General features: G+C 37.4%; 1 pseudogene; it reads right to left on the bottom strand.

The window, feature by feature from the left end:
* Positions 1-2,333: 2,333 nt before the first annotated feature.
* On the bottom strand, positions 2,334-9,554 carry LOC119047245 (dematin-like; annotated as a pseudogene).
* Positions 9,555-11,347: the final 1,793 nt, after the last annotated feature.

Here is an 11,347-nt window from a genome sequence, read left to right as displayed (position 1 = left end):
GTTATCTTCTGATCACACCAAATAGAGGATATTGCCAAGGTTTTGAATTTCTAGAAGTTCAACTGATTTTTTTCATTCAAATTTTTAAGTTTTATTTAATTGAATTTAAATCTATTACACTTCTGGATTTTTTTCTGGTACAAAACTATTAAAAGATATTAGGAACATACACTCAATGGTTTCCATTTGGCATGAGTACAGTAAAAATTTGTTTCCAACACTTTTGTTTCTGGGGAGCTCTGAAAACTGAAAAGCTAAATCTCTGAACACATTGTCTTTATTTGCAGGACAAAAATGAAATAGGTTTACTTGAAAATTAGAAGTTCCTAATCCTATTTCCTAGAGTTGTTAACAGTGAGTCACTGTTTACAATTGGATTATCCACTGAACCACGGGCTGTGTACCGTGTGCAAGGGAAATTGAAAAAGGCTGTCTGACTAGCTGCCATTGATTTTATGGTGCTGCTCAATGGTAAATGGGCCATCTCCTGAACACTGCTCCGTATAGCTCTATTAAAGTGCACATTCACGATTAGAAGCAAATTATTTGGTGAGGGAAAAAATTAAAAATAGAATTGTTAGGGATACTGACAACATTTTGCTGCCTCAGTAATAACTTTTTTTCAGGTTAACGTTTTATAAAAATGTGTAGGCGTTATTGAAGTCATCATGTCATACTGGGAGATAACATTTTTTTTTAAAAAGAATTGCTTTTCTCACTAGAGAACATGGGAAGCCTGAGATGTTCTCTGACTCCTCGTGTTAGGATGAAGGTACCTTCAGTCTTCTTCTGTAATAATTACCTAGGCACTGTGGAGAAACAGGAGTGTGTGTGTGTGTGTGTATAAAATGGCATCAGTACAATAAAAATTTTGTTTCTAATATTTTTGCCTCTCTCTTTCTCTTTCCCGGTCTCTCTCTTTACTTACCTATTTATAGAAAGCAGGACAGATTCATTATAAGGAATTAAGGAACTGGCTCACATGATTCTGGAGGCTGGCAAGTCCCAAAATCTGCGGGCTGATTTAGCTGCAGAACCAGGAGGGCCTATGGCGTAATTTCAGTGTGAGGGCCAGCAGGCTCCAGACCCAAGAAGAGTCAATGTTTCAGTTCAAATCTGACAGCAAGAAAAAAGGCACCTTTATAATTTTTGCCTTATCTGAGTGCCCTGTGTGTTTGGATATTCTCTTTTCCTTCCTCTTTTTTCACTGTACATTCGCACACACTTTAATCCACTTTTTTAAGTTTTATTTTACTTTTACTTAAATACTGACAATAATAGAATGTTCATGTAAATATATATATATTTATATATATACATATATATGTATATACATATGTATATACATTATATATATATATGTATCCTACATTACTCACACTCCCAGCTTTTCTTCTGGGAGAACCCTATACAAATATGTATATTTGTATACAGAGAAGAAAATCTGGGAGTGTGGGTAATGTAGGACAGAGATTAGGAGAAGGCAGCAGGGGGCGTATCCCAACAAATTACATTCTTTAGCGAGTGTAATGGGGAAAGCAGGGGTATGGGCAGGACCTGGCAGCTGGGACCTTGTAGCTTGACCTCTTGTTCCCATTCAAGTGAATCTGAAGGCCTGGTTCTTCCCAGGACCTGGGTTGGTGCTAGAAGATAAAAGTCCAGTTGACTTTGCCTGGAGGCAGACAATGGGCTGGAGTTTTGTATAGATGACATTTCCACTCTAAACCAGGCTTTTGGGGAAGCCAAGGGGCTTTGAAGCTTGGGAGTCACAAGTAGTAAATGACAGGGTGAGCTAGAGGTCGTAGCATCTTCCCCACCGGGGGCTGAGCTAGAGCTTGCTCCTGCCACAGTCAGAGGAGCGGGAGGCTCAGGTGCAGGGGATGCTGCCAAATGTGAGGCGAGGAGGTGTGCTCCAGTGCATACAGGGTCCCAGATCCTCCTGCCTGCCTGGCTGTTTCTCACTCTCGCCCAGTCATTGGTCCAGAGAGGTGACTGGCCTGACCAAAAAATTCCAGGTTCATTTCTTCTCACTGTTTTCTGAGGACATTTATGTGGGGAGTAAGGGGCTGGGAGAGGGCGCAAACATTACCTCTGTGTGTGCTGGAGTCCACTGGGTTGATCCTGTGCAGTGAGGCCTTTGAATGAGAGCACGAACCCTCCTCATCATGCAGAAGCATGCCCACATTCCCTAACAGTAGGACTGCAGATGTCTTGCCTCCCTCTCCACCTAGGGGATGAGCCGACCCCGCCTATGTGCCGCTGGCTGACTAGGGGAAGAGAGTGCTCTGAGGAAAGTGACCCCACTCCAGTGACCTGAAACAGCAGGGGTAACGTCAGTCATGGAGAGGGTAGGTGTGATTAGAAGAGAGGTTTTTTTTCTTGAGTTTACTCTGCCTCCATAGAACGATCTTGCTGAAATTTTCAGAAGACGTGAAAAATAACCTTGAGTTCTCTGCTGACAGATGCCTCTCAGACCTTATCCCATCCATACCTGGAGGTAACTTGTTCTCCCCTTGTTGGTCTGGGTTTCCTCTAGCATTTCATAAAGGACACATGCACACACACACACACACACACACACACACACACACACACAGGCCTGGGCTTCAAGTCTCACTCCTAATGGGCTGTGGACAGTAATTGGATCAAGGTTGGTCTACTGCAGATGCAGAGAAGAAGACTTAGATGTCCCGGGTTAAAGGAGGTATGAGAGTGTGTCTGGCCAGGCAGGGAGCAGGTCTCTCTCCAGATAGGTAACAACTTTTCTATTTCTTTTTGCAAGATCATCTTTCCTAAGTGGTAGTCACCTTACTGAGTTTCTCTCTCTGTTCCCTGACAGTCTTCATCTCCTCTCCAGAATCATCCTTTTCTTGGATGATTTTCCTCCTTTTTTCTCCTTTTCTTCTCCCTCTGCTTCCCTCCGAGATGCCTTCTGCTTCTTTCATTCTGTCTCCACAATGGCCAGCAGAGCGGGGTATGGCCAGTGTTGGCTGGTTGGGTCAGCAGGCTGGGCTGCAGGAAACCAGGATGAATCCATAACAAGGTCCTCAGTGAAAGGCTAGCTCTGAGGGCTGCCTCCCGTGAACTTTCTCTGCTTGTGGAGGGGTGGCTTCTTATGGATATTGGAATCTGGGCAGGTCACCTCAGGATGGTGGAAATGCAGGCTGGTCTGGGGAGTTCCACTGGTTCTTGGGGGTGAAGCCTGGAGATGGTTCCAGGGGACCATGTGTTCCAGGAGGAACTAGGTAAAGTGGGGCTTGTAGATCATGGGGTCAGGTCAGTCCACATTCAGGGTGGCCTTGCCTTTGGGGATGGCAGCCAAATCCTTACAGCGTAGCACCTAATTCCATGGAGTCTGTGTGCTAGCTCTGTTTTTAAACTGACATTAGAGTTAATGCATACTTCGTAATTTTTTAAACACTTAAAAATGTTTATCTGTGTACCATGTAAAGTAAATAAGGTTACTGCCAGAAGTTTAAAAGAAACTGAAGTTTGTAAAAATTATTTTTAAAGGACTATACCAGCCACAGCTTGAAAAGTTTAAAACAACTATTTAAAAAATGATTAATTATATAAATGCCACTAAAGTAAGCTATTTTGCAGGTTTTTGTCCTTACCGCACAGTAAGGACAATGAGTGGTAAATTTGGCTATACCATTTTAACTATGTTAAAATTATATATGTTGTGTAGGCCCAAATATATGAACATTTGGTATTTATAAACATTTTAACATATGATATTAATATATTACATGAGTCAGAAAACATACGCCCAAATTGGAAATTTTGAAGAATAGCTATAAACAAAGGTACAAACAGGTATGTGAACAGTTTTCCCACAATTTACTTGCCAGTCTTGAACAGCACTGAGTGCTTACACTCCATTGGGGAAAATCCGTGGGCCCTCGGCCTTCGACTGTTTAGGTTAATCACCGGTTTCATGTTTATAAAAGACTTTATGAGCCCTGGCTGGTGTAGCTCAGTGGATTGAGCGTGGGCCTGCAAAGCAAAAGATCGTGGTTCGATTCCCCGTCGGGGCACATGCCTGGGTTGCAGGCCAGTTCCCAGCAGGGGCCAGTTCCCAGCAGGGGATGCACCAGAAGCAACCATACATTGATATTTCTCTGCTTCTCTCCTTCCCTTCACTTCTAAAGATAAATAAATAAAAATTTTAAAAAAGACCTAAACTTGTCTTTACAATTTCCAATTATTTTAATACTTTTTAAAAAAGTTGTGGCATAGTGGTAGCAGAGCAAAACAGTAGACCATAAAATCAGGAGAACAGCAATTGAAGAACCAGTAGAAGCAGATGTAGGTACACTAATTAGTGGTTTTCAAGAATATTAAACTTGAATGTATTTTTCAAGTATACATTTTCCTGTGTATAGTTAGGAAAGCTATAACTAAAATAATAGATAGTTGAACTGGCAAAGAGATACCTTGCAGACTAAAGACAATATTACATTACTTCATAGTTGTTTATTGTGAACTTAAGGGCAAACAGAGCTCCTTCAGCTTATGAAGACAAAGGGAAAACCTTCTGTTTTAAGTGGGATGTGGCTTACAGAAGCATCTTATTAAAATGACATTCTCCCTGTGGGCATATGTATTAAGAAACAGTTCACCCAGCATAAAATCAATCACTTCTGCCTATGGCAATGAAAGTCTGAGTTCAACACAAGTCTCAGAGGTAGTTAGCATTCCATTGAAGGTTATCGCTTTCATCCAAGAGAAGAGTTACCCAATTTAATCAATTCTTGGAACGTTAAACCTCAGACAGTAAACTACTCAGATTATAAATAGCACAATTATTAAGTATAACAATTAAGAGTCTGTATTTTAACTAGATAATTCACAGAGTAATCAATGGTTAGCCACAGAGTTCTGGTTGTTTAATGCTCACTTGAACTGTTTTTGGGAAATAAACACACATGAGTTGGATATTAACTTACTTCCATGACTCTAGACTTGTCCTCTTTTCATGCATTTTGAACACTGTCATCAGGTTTTTCTTCTAAAGGAAAGACTTAGGTCACTGTCCTGCTTACAGTCTTTATTGAATGATTGCATGATTACATTCTCAGTTAATGTAAAGGTGTTTCTCAGTCTCAGTTAATACAAAAATAATTCTCAAAACCACAGAAATTTGATCTGCTCCCAGCAGAAACAATGGCTGACTCTCGAGTGGTTTTAAAAGCAAATGAGAGGCATAGAAAGACCTTCACTATGTGGGGTGTGAGTGTGTATGTGTCTTGGGGGAGGTGATGTATTTAGTTTGAAAAGTGTCCAGTAACTGACCTGTTCCCCTGTTGCAATATGGTTTCTAGGCTATATTTAGTAGTTTAAGTCCAGAAATTTGAATTCTTCCTAAATTAGCCCCGTGTTTTAATACAATTTGAAAGTCTTCACCTCAGAAACTTGTTGAGAAAAAAAATCATATCATTTGGATGTTACAAAAAGAGAGGAAAAGGGTGACCAGTTGCCTGTGCCTTCATTTTCCCAGCCTGGTTCTGATGGTATCATTCCTCATCTGCCAATTGTTTTACTTTCTACTAGTAAAATAATCTACTAGTGTGAGATCTGGGGCATCACTGTTAACTGCTGCTCCAAGGACATGACTTAGCTGTGGTAGACCCCTGCTCACGTTTCTGTTTAATGGGAATGTAGAAGTGTTTGCGATGCCGCAGGGATCACCCAGATAGCATGGAACTTAAAACTGGGTAGAAATCCAATCCGTACGCAACGATCATCTGTTTTGCTAGCTACAGTCCATTAAAAGATGGCTAATGCATTCATATAAGGAAATGAAGTAAGTTATGGAAATTAGCAAGTCAGATGTTTAGAAATAAAAATATAGTGGTTTTTGGTATCATCAGCTTTTAATAATACAACAGGAGAGAGCTTCAGAATTTTCTTCTATCACTAAGAAATTAGCAGCTACTGTCTTAATCTTAAATAGCATTTCTTTAGGGATTTGGAGAAACTTATGGAGAAAACGGTTTCAAAGAACTATTTTTTAAATGTTTGTCTCTATCATAGAGAAAGAAGATATTTATTTAGAAGAACTTACTATTTCAGAAAAATCATTGAGGAATAATGATGGATTTGTTAATGTAAAGAAAAAAGGCTCACCTTTTGGAAAAGTAAATTTGATTCCTAAATTACACAGTACAAATTGGTTAATGTAAATGTTAAAAAATATAGTACTGGATGAAAATATATATAAATCGTGTAGCTATTACATTAGTAACTATGTAATTTAAAAACATCATCAAAAAGCCAAAAATCATCATAAAGCTCTCTAGTAAAATTAACCAAAGAATTTAAAACAAATATGTATATGACAAATTGGGGATATTTTTTGAAAAAGTGTATGCTCAACAAAGCATTTTCTTAATTTATAATAAAATGTTACATATAAAGAGGAAATACAAGTAAAAACCTTTATGTCAAAGGTATAAAAAAGGTATTTTATATGTGCAGAATATTTGCCGATAACAGCAAGAATGAAAATGGTCAAAATCACTAGCAAGGTAAAAACATACATTATAAAAAATGATATGTAATTTACATCATTTTTTATCTCTTATTTTTTTACTTTTTATTTTTGTTTACACTATTACAGATGTTCTTCATTTCCAAACTGATTTACATCATTTTTGACAAAGCCCAAAAAGTTTGGTAATATTCCATGTTATTAGAGGTTTGGGAGAAATATACTCCCATCCACAGCTTGTGGGTATACATCATTACCCTTAAAAACATTTAATTCTTTTGGTATCGAAGTTTTGCTTCAGAATTTATTGTAAAGATACAAGTAATAAAGATGCAAGTACAAAAAGATGTTATTATATGTCCAAAATGTTAAGTTCCAAGGGAGCAAATAGTTTGTTTTATGGAAAGTATCTAGAAAATATTTATTAACTATTTATTTTTGTTTACTTGCTTGTAATAGTAATAAAAAGCAATCAAATGTGTAACAACAACAACAAAAATAAATAAATAAATGTGTAACAACATTGGAATTGTTACATAAGTTAAAATATATTCACTAAATAAAATGTATGCAGTTATTTAACAGAAAGATGAAATGTGTTATATAAGGACTTTTATTATACATTAAATACACATATTTTTAAATTTATTTATTTTAATTGTTGTTCAAGTACAGTTTTCTGTCTTTCACTCCCATCCCAGCCCATCCCCCAGTGCTCCCCATATAGTTTTGTTCATTACATACATATGTAATTTAAAAAGCAAGTGATAACATGGTGCTCTCAGTATGGTCTCATTTTGTAAATATTTATTTTAAAATGACACATTAAAATATTAAGCACAGTGAGAGATCATGTAATATTTATCATATTTTTCAATATTATATTGCTGTGTATAGCTTGTCAAATAAAATAACAAAATAAATTAGTAAAAAATCCATGTCAACAGTTCTCCACAGGTTACAGAGCAAATTTCATACTCATTGATATGGCTAAAGGCTTCTATGGTCTTATTCATATTGTCCTTGGGATTTTACTCATGCATCTTTTGTTCCAGGCAAACTGACCTCCTAACTTATCTACAAAGATAACTTGATTTCATAAGTTTACTTTAATATTATTCCAACTATTCTCTTTTTATGAAAATACCTTGCCTTTTACTTCTGTTGGAATTTATTTATTTTTCCAAGACATGCATTCCCTTCAGTTTTTGAAAACATAAAAATGTAAATAAAATTATTATTCTGTCAATTATTCTGTATTTCTTGAATGGCATTTAACTCTTTACATATTACATTTGTGTTTCTCTATATATGTAATTTCTACTCATGAAATAAGTTTTCTAATGATAGGGACTGGTGCTTATTCATCACTTTACACAGTAGAATGCATAACAAAACATCTTGAATAGAGCTGAAGATTTTTTGAATTGCTGGGCTCTTTTCAGAAAAAAGCTCAATTACTTTCTTACTTATATGGTAGAAAAAAAGAGAAAAAGATAACGTTTTTGAAATAAAATTCTGGGGGTAAATTTCAAAATATATTTTGCAAGGTTTTATTTCACCTGCCAAATAGAGTTTATGTATATAATTTTAAATTTAACTACTACCATATGATCTCACTTATATGTAGACTTTAATGAACAAAATATCTACAGAGGAATGAATACAGAGAACAGACTGACAACTGCTGGAGTTGAGGGCTTTTGGGGAACTGGATGAAAGAAAGGGAAGGGATTAGGGAAAAATATATATACACACACACACACATACACACATAGATACAACACACATACATAACACACAGACAACATTGTGATGATAGCCAAAAGGAAAGAGGTCTGGGGGGTAGATGAAGGTGGACAAAGAGGGGAAATAGAGACAAAGTGAGACTTTGCTTGAGTCAATGGGCTCATGATGCAGTGTGCGGATGTTTTATTGAGTTGTACACTTAAAACCTATACCAAATAAATTCAATACATTTAAATATTACCAACAACAAATTCAAGTGTAGAGCATTGGAACAAGGGATTTTCTTAAACCCATGTTTTATTCATTCTAGGTCATTGTTTTATTTCATTTTATAGTAATTAATATATGTCAGTGATCTTATCAGATCACACATGCAGGAGTCAGAGAAAATGTAACCTTGAAGCTGGCCTGAGTAAGAGATTTGGAACTGATATATGTCCATATAAGTTTTTGTGATTTTTCTATAACTTACAGCTATCTGAAATCTTTCAAGCTGATCTGTTTGAGAATTTAAGACCAGAAAGTTTAGATAAGCATCTTAGGAATTATGACTGTGTTTTCTCAAATGTGGCAGGTGTGCAGCACTTTATTTTGGCTTTCATACAGGATCTTAATCCATGCAGGAAGTATGCCACTTTATCTGTCTCAGTTATTAGTTCTACTGACACCACTAAGTTGGGAGATCCTAATGAAATCACGGAGCGCACACACCTGTTTAATACTTAACAGCTCTTGTCATGGTGGTCATTTGAAAATAGGTGGTTCTAAATGCATCCTCATTTCCTGGGCCAGCCATTGCTGGGTTGGCAGGCTTTGCCACTGAGACACTTGTCTAAACATTGCTTCTGTGTCCATCGTGTCCTTCCACGCCTCCGTTAACAGCAGTCCCTCAGCTCTGAGCTCCCCATTGCCTCAGCTGGACCCTCGAAGCACTCCAAATTTACAGTATTCAGATACTCCAGGAGTGGCTCTGTTTTTGTCTATGTCTTCTAAGAATGCTCAAGTAGTAATGTATCAGACTTGAGTTTACAAAGGAGCTGAAGCAGAGCAGCCTGCTCCGTGGTTAAAAATAAGAAATCTCACAGTGAGTTGCTCCAACTCCTTGAGATGGTGATAAACAGGACTGATTTAGTTTGAAAGATTTTTTTTTGGCTCAGATCTCATAATAGTGCTTAAATGGTTGCCCCAGCTGTCATGAGGCATGAACAGCAAAGTAAACTACAGCCTAGGTAAGGGCTGAGCACAGCTGTCTCACAGAGATGAGGCCTTTTTCGTCATTATCAGCCACAACGAAAGTAACAGCAACCATCTCCACACAAAAAGTGGATACTTTCGACTTTGTTCTTATACTCACAGAGCATGTCTAGTTTGGGATGTGCATTTGCCTAGAGGACACCACTAATGCTCCAGCCCATTTTTTTATGCTACTCTGTATTATGTGTAATATCACAGTTGTGATCACAGATACTTAGGAAATAAAGTTGGACTGTATTGTGATTTGAGTTTTTTCTTTGTTTTCAAAGTTCAAGCATTTTAGCAGTTTAGGAAAATGTTTCAGGGTTTCATTTTTTCTTTCAGATGAAGACAATACATGCCCATAGCATTCATCATTTACAAAAATGGTGTTTTTCTCTTTCAGACCCAAGTTTCCACTCATTATTAAAAAGCTGAATTCTAAATCAAAGATTGCGGAGAAGAGCTATGCAACCTGAATAAAACATTTCCAGAAGAGCCTGAATAATGGTCCTGAATAAAGGGAACTGAAATGTTCTTGAATTGTAATTGGGAAAAATTCAAGTGTGTGCACTCAGGAGCACATGTACTACAAAGAGGTTGGTTATTATTATTCTTAGGGCTATTTAACCTTTATGGGGCCCCAATAGTATTTTTAGTTCTTAAGTGAACACAAGTGGTCTGATAAAGTGATCTCCCATCTAAATTACCCAAGCAGAGATTCACCTGTAATCATTTTCTCTACAGCAAGAGGCAGCATAGATAAACACCACCAAGACAGGGGAATTATAAACACAACATTCAACCCTAACTCCTAGTAAGTTAAAATAATTAATTTTGACACATACAGGCTCTGGAAATAGTATCTAGCATCACTTTCTTTGATTTCTTTGTGGCTGGAAGTTAGAGAACATGATTTGGGGACTAACTTAGGAGTTGGCTAACACATTTGTCGGCTCATACAAGGTAACTGAGAAGCTGGAGAAGGAAGTAAATGTAGACTGAGGAGGACTAGTGATGAGGGTCAAACTAACCTCTAGGATTTTATGCCACACAGATGAGTAATGGAATGTCTCCGCTTCTTTGACTCATATCGACTATGGGAGAATAAACAGCGATGACTATTTTTGAGACACTGTCTCTAATACTTAATTCTTATAAGCCATGAAAGAAAAACTTCTGAAGTAATGACTGTTATAGTCCAGAGATAAAATAACAGAGAGCACTCCTGTGATAATCAAATATTAGATGGAATTGAGAAATGTCGATGTGAGTCATGATAGAGTCTATAAGGATGAATACATGACTCCGTGTGTAAATTTCTGTTCCAGGTGGCTTATTTGCACACATGTTAAAAATGGTCCTATCACCTGAGAAAAAACTAAATATCCAGCAATAATGATAATGCAGGGGACATTTTGAATTCTAAACTAACATGCATAGACTTTGTGTTCTTGGCCTTGTGGAACTGTTGAAAATTTCTGAGCAGGTGAGTGACATGTCTAGAATTGCAGTTTATGAAGATTAACCTGGTGGCATTTTCAGGATTGATTAGCATGAAGCCTGTATTGTGACAGAACAGATCGTGGTAATGCAAGTCTGAAATATGGGACTGGCAATGAGAAAAGAAAGGATGAAATTGGTTTGAAGGATCCATGACAGTGGAACTACAGGACTAGATTATTAAATATGGGACCTGAAGGGGGGAGATGTCAGAGATGACTCCAGGCACTTTCAGCCTAGATGAGAAATAAAATACGGAAGAGAAAGAGTGTCCTGCTTGGCAGTGGTTTATCATCATCTCCTGGGTGCTGTGAATCATGTACTCAGTTTTATTGTGATAATCCCGGGTCTGCCCAAATCTCTGTT

The sequence above is a fragment of the Artibeus jamaicensis genome, unplaced genomic scaffold (genome assembly GCF_021234435.1).
Source record: "Artibeus jamaicensis isolate MK-2021 breed Jamaican fruit bat unplaced genomic scaffold, CSHL_Jam_final contig_3243, whole genome shotgun sequence".
Classification (NCBI taxonomy): domain Eukaryota; kingdom Metazoa; phylum Chordata; class Mammalia; order Chiroptera; family Phyllostomidae; genus Artibeus; species Artibeus jamaicensis.
The sequence above is the reverse complement of the archived record's forward strand: the minus strand, read 5'-3'. Positions and strand labels throughout refer to the sequence as shown.